Source organism: Aethalodelphis obliquidens, unplaced genomic scaffold, assembly GCF_003676395.1.
Source record: "Aethalodelphis obliquidens isolate GAN/ISIS:26980383/991018 unplaced genomic scaffold, ASM367639v1 scaffold274, whole genome shotgun sequence".
NCBI classification, from domain to species: domain Eukaryota; kingdom Metazoa; phylum Chordata; class Mammalia; order Artiodactyla; family Delphinidae; genus Aethalodelphis; species Aethalodelphis obliquidens.
The window spans coordinates 2,591-11,802 of NW_020838188.1; the positions used below are offsets into that span (position 1 = coordinate 2,591).

The 9,212-nt window shown below is 49.8% G+C and overlaps 1 pseudogene; it reads right to left on the reverse strand.

Moving 5' to 3' along the window:
* Positions 1 to 1,491: 1,491 nt before the first annotated feature.
* LOC113616627 (protein FAM205A-like) lies at positions 1,492 to 9,007 on the reverse strand (annotated as a pseudogene).
* Between the last annotated feature and the right edge of the window lie 205 nt (positions 9,008 to 9,212).

The window sequence follows — 9,212 nt, forward strand, 5'->3', positions numbered from 1 at the left end:
CATTCGGCACTGTATAAGTTTAAGGTGTACAGCATAATCAAGGTTCTTTTTATTGTGACCCTTCTGGGGTCCTCATCAGCTGACTACCCCAGTAATCCTGTGGCAGTATTCCCTATTCCATAGCACTCATCATACGAATGTAATGATTTGTCTGCCTCCCCAGCCCCGACTTTGGATTCAAGTACTATTAAGGTATTATTATGCACCAGCCGCTATCCTAAGTCCTGGGGTTATAACACACTATTGTATTACTCAGGCAAGAATGAGATACCTATGGATGAGAAACCTAACAAGCAGAGGCAGTAAACACAGGAGAAAGGGGGCAAAATTGAGATATATCGAGATTAGAACACAGTGACTGACTTCATGTTTGGGCTGAGCAAAAACATGGATTTATAGTTACACCAATCCCTGACATTGGGAAACAGATTTGTTGGGTGGGGGGTGAGTGTTCAGAAATTTTGAATTAATTTGCATTTCCTTTGGACAATAAGGCTCAACTCACTTCTTTTCATCACACGATGGACAACAGACTAAAACTCAGTTTATTCCTCTCCATGCTCTAAAAGCACTTGGGTATTGGGTTGGCTTCCTGGCTCAACTTCTTTTGAGTACATAGCAAACCAGCCTTTTCTCTTATCATGCCTTCTTCAGGAACATGTCAGCTTCTTTTTAAAAAAAATATTTATTTATTTTGGCTATTCTGGATCTTAGTCGCAGCACACGGGATCTTCGTGGCAGTATGCGGGTTTCTTAGTTGTGGCATGCGGACTTCTTAGTTGCGGCATGCAGACTCTTACTTGCAGCATGCGGGATCTACTTCCCCAACCAGGGATTGAACCTGGGCCCCCTGCATTGGAAGCGTGGAGTCTTACCCACTGGACCACCAGGGAAGTCCCAGGAACATGTCAGCTTCTATCTCAGGGACTCAGACCCCCATCTACATGGTCTTCCTCTCTGCTTCTGTCCCTGCCTACCCTTGGGGGTGGGGGACAAGCCCCTCTCCATGTCCTACTGTGATCTTCATTCCAGGTGTCATTCATACCATGCAGCTGTTAGGCAGTGGAAGTGAGATATAGGCAAGAGAGCTACAGCAGCCTCCTAGGTGAGTTCTCCAGAAAGATCTAACGAATAACCAACAGGGAGCAGAGAGGGGAGATTCTACCATTTGCTTTTGACGTTAGTCATATTAGCTACATGCTGTTGGTAAACAAAGCGCCTCCTCAAGGTTGGAAGACTGGCACTCCCCTCCAGATTGTGGGCATGTATAGAAGTCATCAGTGAATTTTGCCTGTGGGATTCCTGGCCACTCCTTCTTGACAGTACTATCCTCATGTCCACATGGCTCCTCTGGGCCCAAGGTTGCCATAATAGAAGTCAAGCCTGACCTTTACCTTCAGTGTACCTTAGACAAGGGCCTTCCTTCTCTGCTCCAGTTCCTTTATCCACAGTCCGGGGAGGGGGTGGTGTTGTGTGGAGTGCGACCCAGCTTAAGTGTGAGTTAAAACTCCTTCCCTAGATAAAAAGGACATTTACCTCCCTTATGCCTTCCTTGAACACACCACAGTAGAGAGGAGGAGCAGACAGACACCTCTCTGCTTAGAGATATAGAGTATATTTTGGGTGGCACTCTGCCCACCTGTACATTAATGAAAATGACAGTAGCAGTCCTCTTCAAGGGACGCAGACGTTGAGGAGACTACAGAGTCTTTCGAATGCACTGGGTCTTCTTGAGCAGACCAATGTTTCCATCTGAGGTGAGAGGTGAGAGTGAGGGCGGGTCCCCTGGTTGGATGGCACAAGCCACTCGTGGACAGTGCCGAGGGCAGCGGCGGGGGATACCCAGGACTGAGGCAGAGTGGAGTTGATGGGAGTGGGAGCGGTGCTGGAGCTTACTGTCTGGGGAATGGGGACCATCCAAGAAGGCCAGGCCCACCTGCTTCTCAGTAGGCAGAAATTGGGCCTTTGGGTCCCCTCTTGTCTCCTCTGTCTTAGTTCGCCCCTTGGGACTTTTGGCTGGAGCCAGGCTCTTTGCTACATTTTCTTTTCTTGTGTTAGCCACTTTCTCACATGGGGAGGACATGGATTCCTCATGCCCTTTGCCTTTGGCTTTGGGGTTAATACAGTGTAGAGAAGATTTCATCTTATTTCTCAAGCCAGATTCTGGAAGGCTGGGCCTCTTGTGAGTATAGCCTGGCATCATCTGCCCCTGCAAAACCTGACCTTGTAAAGTTTGGCCCTGCAATGGCTTACCTGGAATGAGTTGGCCCAGGAAAGGCTGGCCCTATGATGCCTGGGGCACCACAGGCTGGACATTCTCAGGAACGCTTGCTGGTTTGAGGATGACATTGAGCTTGGCTTGACTGTCTTGCAGGTCATTCTTCTCAGAGTCTTTCCCCCCAGGGACTACAGGAGGTATCTCTGGGAATTTAAGCTGAGGGTGATGCTGGGGACTGTGCTGACAGGGAGCACCAAGGTGATAGCGATGTCTCTGTTGCCAGGGGCTGCAGGGTGTCCCGTTCAGAAGCATCCCTTCTGGCCTCTGGGCTTCAGCAGAGTGGCTTTTTTCTCTTGTGGAAGAGACTGCAAACCCGGCATCCCCTTCTCCGTGGTCCCCTGCCATTTTGGGTTTGCCTGGCTTCTCTCTCTTTTCTGCCAGTGTGGGGTCTTGGGATGAGTCCTTGCTCTTGTCAGGGCTTTGGGGCTCCTCTAGGCTGGGGTTGTTCACACTGGCCTCCAGCTGAACACAAAGCGCCTGGGTCTCTGTCATGTCCCCACTGGGTTGTGAGATCTTGGAGGCCCAGTGGACAGAATCATGGGGTACTGCCCTGGACCTGGGTTGTTTCTGTTTCTGATGCACTGCCTTTAACTCAGTGGCCAGTTGTTGTTTGAGGTGGAGCCATTCTGGATCCAGGGCACGTGGCATATCTGGTGGGATGGGGAGCTCCTGGAGCAGTGTTTTTCCGTGGTTGTTTATACTCCCAAGAGACTCCTGTGTCCATATGTTCTCTGGCATTGCTACAGTTTGTTCCCAGGGCTCCCTTGCCTTTAGGGGAATTCCCAGTTGTATCTCTAGGATCTTCTTTCTCAGATGGAAATTTAGTTTGGCCAAGATGGGTTCCCCGAGTGAGTATGGCTTCACAGGCTCTGACTGGCTTTCTAGAGGCACCATCTTGATTATTCCTTCCCTCTGCACTTCAGCCTGGAATTCACCTGCAATGTCTGCACAAGTCTCGTTGGCATCTTGAAAGCCTGGCCCAGGACTTAGACCCTGCTCTTCAGGTAAGGTCACCTGAGTCAGAGGTTCTCCTGGAAATTCGACAGGCCAGGCACCATCTCTGTTTTCACAGCTTGGGAAGTTATTGCTGGGGCCATGGCCGTGGAGAGAGCCACATAATAAACAGCAGGCATCCCTGACAAGAAGGCCAGATCCTTGTGCCGTAAAGCTGTCTCCAGTGTCTCAGTGGCTCCCTCGGACAGGGCTTGGGGCAGCTTAGGATGTTCAGTGTTAGCACCTGGTGAGGTTTGCTGCTGCTGCTCAAGGGCCGTTGGCATCCAGGGTGTAATTTTCTGTTGTTTGTCTGGATCATTTGCTGCCTGTAGTTCTAGGGGCTTGCTTTCTGGGGTGCAGGTAAAGGGAGCCACTTCCAGGACCCCAGGAATTCTGCACTCCCAGGAGCCACATACGCAGACAGGAACCTTGCCCTGGTGAATCTTCCCACATTTGGAGTCGATGTAGCTCTGCAATATTGCCTTGGCCTGGTCAGACAAGTGCGGCATAGGGACTGACCCTGGGTCCTTGACGGCTGGGAATGGGTTGCCAACGCCAGTGCCCTCTAGAGCTGTAGGGTGGGGGACGTCCACATTGTCTAGGGCTGTGCTGCTCCAGGAGAGAGTCTGCCCGTCAGCAGGGGACAGGAGCAAATGGATGGACTGCTGGATCTTCTGGGGCAGGCCCCGGCGATGGTGAATCAACTGTCACTGGAGGTGGAATTCCAGCAGCCTCCTGGCATGCTCTGGGAACAAGAGTAGTTCCCTTGTGAGGACTGAGATGGGCTGCCCTGGCCAGGAAGTTGTCACAGTCTCAGAAGACTGGGCTTTGTCACAGGGCTTATACTGCATGGGGCTCTGGGTGCGCTGATTTCTCTGGAAAACATCTGGCAAGCCCCACTGAAGCTGGAGCTGCCTCTGCAGCAGGTGCCACTCCAAGGCTTCACACTCATCCAGGGTCAGAAACGGGATATTGATCTGAGCTTGTTGGTGCTCAGTTGGAGCAATCCAATTTGGGGAAGATGGAGAAGAGGGTGGAGCTGACTGGAGTGGAGTTTTAGGCATCAGAAGGAGGAAGGAGAGCTCCTTGAAGAGAAAAGGATGCTTCAAGGGGGGCTTGGACATGCTCCCGTTCATGGAGAGGCCTTGAGAACCCAAGAAAGTGTCAACCCGGGACTCACTGTGCAGAGAAGGGAGGCCACAGAATGGCTGGCTATATTTCGGCTGCACATGGCCCACTGAGTCGTTAGCCTGTTGCCCAGGCATTAGATAAAGGCCACTTAATTCTTTAAGGGCTGGAGAGGGCAAGGCTAGAGCCATATTGTCTGGGATTTGCTGGTAGTAGTGTCTTTGTTCTGGGTCCATAATGGACCACTTAGAAACCCAGAAGGCCTGGCTGGGCTGGCCGACCGTACGTGAACCCCAGTTCTGGTATGAAACGGTCCCAAATTTCTCAGTAGAGAACTGAGAAGTATCATTCTGGATGAAAGAGTCTGGTTGGTTACGTACAGGGTGGTAAAATAATGGCGGATCTGGTATAAGCTGCCTCAGGGACTCTTCCACACGTCTGGGGAGCCCCCACCTCTGGAAGTGCATCAGTCCTTTTACATGTACCTCAAGAAGCCTCCGGACTTCAGTACTGAGGAATAACAGGTGGGCAGGGAGGACAGTGACCATATGTAAGGCCATAGCATGTGTCAGGGCTGTGACTTCTCGGTTCAGGGTCTGCAGAGAGACCTGAGAATTCAAGGGCTGCTGGCCTTGGTTCCCATAGACAAGGTTGGGGTTGCTCTGCATCATCTCCTGCAGGTTCACTGAAACCTTAGTTTCCTCAAACCTTGAAGAAAACATAGTCTCTGGGCCCCTGGGCACCTCTGGTACTTGAAATCCCTGCCTTAGCTTGAGGTGTTCAGCCCAGTAATCATGGATGCTAGCTGCACCTGTTGACTGGGCAGATGACTGGGTTAAGGATTTCTCTGACACTGTGAAGGTTGCAGATGGAAGTGAAAGGTCTTTGGAGTGTGGGGAACGATGCTCCAGTCTCTGCTCAGAAGACACTTTAGACGTGGACAAAAATCTCTAGGTAAGAGCAGCCCTGTGACAGCCTCCTTGAAGTGGGGGAGATCAGGGTGTTCTCACCCACCACCACCTGCTGAATCTCCAGAGCCATGGCATCGCAGGTTTGGCAGCAGGAATCTGCACACAGGAGCTGCTGCACACTCCCCTCCCGAGGAAGCCAGCCCCGGCTGGCAGGGAAACATGGCAACTGTTAGTTACTGATGGAGTGACATCTGCCTCTTCGCAAGTGTGTGGCCTGGAGATTGTGCCTGCCCTCCCCTAGTCCTGTAAACCCTGAGGCCTGCATCCGCTGGGTGTTTACTCATGTGCTTTTTTTTTTTTTTTCCCTAGGGAAATGCCATTTGGCAAGTTATGGTGGGCTGGGCTGATGGCCTGGGGCTTATTGGGCGAGGTCTCAGACAACAGCTGGGAGCACAGGGTCTTGAGAGACTGGGAGGTGGGTGAGTTCCCTGCTGACCTGTGTTGAGAAGCTGAACTAGGAGAAGGAACCAGGTAGATGGGGGAGCCAATGGTTAGCTGATGGGGCAGCACCAGGAACATCACCAGGTAGAACCTGGAGTCATTCTCTTTTCGGGCTTAGGCCGCAGCCTGGTATTCAGTATTTCTAAACTGTAGAAAAGGAGATCCTTTTGGGAATTCTGTGTTCTGGGGATTAAAGGGTGTACACAACATCTCTTGAGAGTCCATCCCCATTCTCTAGAGATCTAGAGAAGAAGGGTATGATATATGACAAGCTCCTGTCTGAGGGCTGTCCCAGGAACTGGCCCCGCTGAAGACAGAACCAGAGGAGGTAATGTCAGCAGGGTCCAGGGGGCTGCCCTTGAAAGGGTGTAGCTGTAAAGAGAATATGAAAATGATGAAAATTATTCACTCAATTATCCATCCTCCTGACTGTAAAACTTGTCTTGTGGCTGAGTGCAAACCCATGTAGAGTCTTTTATGAACTATGCACTAGTGAAATTCTGAATTCCAGGGCCACTGTGAGCCTAGCACAGAGCAGAACTAGGGAACTCCTCTCTCCTGAAATATCTGATCCCCCTCTGCCCTGGCAACGCTCTCAACCAGTGCTCCAGGCTCCACTGTCTGGCTCCCTCTCAGCCACTGTCCTTCTCCCCAACCCTGCCCCAGGCCAAGCAGAGAAATGATCACAGACCAGGCTGGGAGTTGGGAGACTGCAAAGAGCAGGAGATCACCTTTTCATGACAGAGAGCAGCTCCCATGGCTTTTCAGCTTCTTCCTGGGAAAGTCTCCTAGCTGAGAAACCAGGTGACAGTGTTACATGGAGCAGGAGTGGACCCAGGGACATCCTATAGGAAGCTGAAGGCCTCTGAATGAGAGGAGACCGCAAACCCCAACGGTTAGTGCTGTGAGGCACGTCTGTGTACCACTCAACCAGGTATGGTGTGCTCTCCTGGACCTGCTCTCATTTGATCTTCACAACTACACTGTGAGTGAGGCAGGATCATCAGATGCCCATTTCATGGTAACAAGACTGAAAGATGAAGTGACTTCCACAGGGAAGTGGAAACTAGTAAACATAAAACTAGTAAATGACACAATTAAGGACTTTTTCCCTGCTTCCTCACTCTTCATTCCCAGGGGTAAGGTAGAGAATTTTGGAACATTCCCAGACTCTGATTTCCCACCCAAAACAGTTTTCTGGCAGATTTTGTCAACTTGGAGAACTGAAGCCTTCAGTGGTTAGAACACCTGGCTCCTGGCACCAGGGGTCATCGAGGGACAGGGTTCATGGGAATCTCACCCACAGTGGAGGGGAGTCAGAGCAGAGACTGGGACTTTACCTCTTGATGCTGCATCTCTAGCCCTTTGTCTGACTTTCCGGTGACGCTTAAAGGTCAAAGAGAGTGTGAAGCTGGGACACGATTTTCTTTTTCATGTCTAAAGTGAAACAAAGGAAATATACATTTCCCAGTCTGTTTCTATATATTTGTCTGTATGTTATACACTGCCCTATATTGCCTTCCTGTACTCCACCCTTTCACCTGAATATTTCATTTTTCTATTTATTGTGTGCTTACTTCAGGGCTCTCCACATTCCATACCTCCTGTCCCCTTTCCCAGGACAATATTTTCAGGGGATTTAGTGTGACACAGGAGGAATAATGGCACTGATTAAATGGTTAGTGGTTCTCAGCCAAGGGCTTTTGCTTACTAAGTCCACCAATCAGAAAAATCCCCCATTTTGGGAGGTCAGAAGAGATCCAGTGAGGTGGATTCCACTTTACCTAGGACTCAACCCAAGCCCGATAGAGAGATTCTTGATTTTTCAGTTAGAGTACACTGCAGGGATGGCCTGGCAAAGAATTATTTCTAGGCTCTGAGAAAGAGAATTACTATAAAGAGTAATTGAATGTATCTTATCTGAGGCTTGCTTGGTTCAGCCATGGTCATCGTGTTTCCCTACCAGGCAGCAGCTCCTTTTAGGTTCCAGTGTTAATCCATGGTAACTCTTTTTCACCTGCCAGATAATTAGGATAATAATGAAGATGGAGCCATAGGTATATAAGGGATACCCCAAATCCCACAGAAGAGAAGTCAGGCTCAGCATGGTCTAAACCTCATTAGCATAAGGAGACCAACCATCCCTATATGTAGGCATTCAGGGTCCTGGTGCCTGATGACTCCCAGTGCTATGCCTTGTGGCCTCCGCCTCACAGATGACAGAACCAGGCCACCAGACTGTATCACAAAGCCCTCCTGTTTCACAAGGCAGGTGTGGTGTCAAAGACCTTTACCTGTCTAGGGAAGCTCACTGGTGATTCAGTCTGTAGATGAGGGTGTCTGGTTGTCTGTAAGGACTGAAGGCGCCGCTCACAGGCAGTGTCTGTGCTCCCACTTTGTCTTCATTCTCCACACCCTCCACCAGCCTGACAGCTCGGCTCTTCCTTCGCAACAGCTGTCTGGTCACCCATCCCCCGAAAACTGAGGAAGAGTGGCTGGGACAGAGGAACCTCTATAAGCTCCTCCACCTGTACTGGAAATATATGTGCGAAGCACACATGAGTTTAGGGACAGCAGAGTCTGGTATGGCTTGGGAATGGAGAACTTTGATGTTACAGGCAGTGGGTGATGGGAAACCAGAGGTGCATGAAGGGGACCATAGTTGATGTGGCAGGGAAAGGCCAAGGTGGCAGCATCTTTAAATTTAAATATGTGGCGGAAGGGAAGCCTCTATTCTGTGTGGTGGGAAGAGAATGTAAACACTGCCTTCAATGGAGGCACATGAATCTGGTTCACTTCTGGAGGACTATCCAAAGTTTTGTGTTCCAAAGCACCTCTACCCATGTGACAGCATTCCACTTGCTCAGGAAGATGACTTCCTACAGAGAAAAGTGGCCACTTCCAACTAAGAATTATTGGAATATATGGCCACTTCCATATATCTACTCTGGATATACGCTGTTTACCTGAGGAGTTTGTTTTTTTTTTTAACCTGGATTTTACTAACTTTTAGGAATGACAGGTGTTTTCCAACCAGCCCCAGGATCCATCACTCCTACACCTTGACTATTGATTTAGACATTATGTTACCTGCTTGGCTGTCTGTGGATATCGTGATATGACTCCAGTATCTCAAAATTTCTGAATTTCCTTGAGAGTCTTTCCCTGGTAAAAGTGGTCTCCCAGCCAAAAAATTCTTGGCCTCAGTACCTCTGAAGTTACTACTTGGTCCTTCCTCCAGCATCCAGTCCTTCACCCATCTGGCATGGTGAGCCATCAATCTGTGCTTAGTCCTAAGCTGGGCAGTGTCAAGGGTACAAAGATATTTTAGTCATGTTGCCTTCCTACTTTCAAGACACTTCACTATCTGGTTTCCAAAAAAGAGTAATCCACACAAAGTA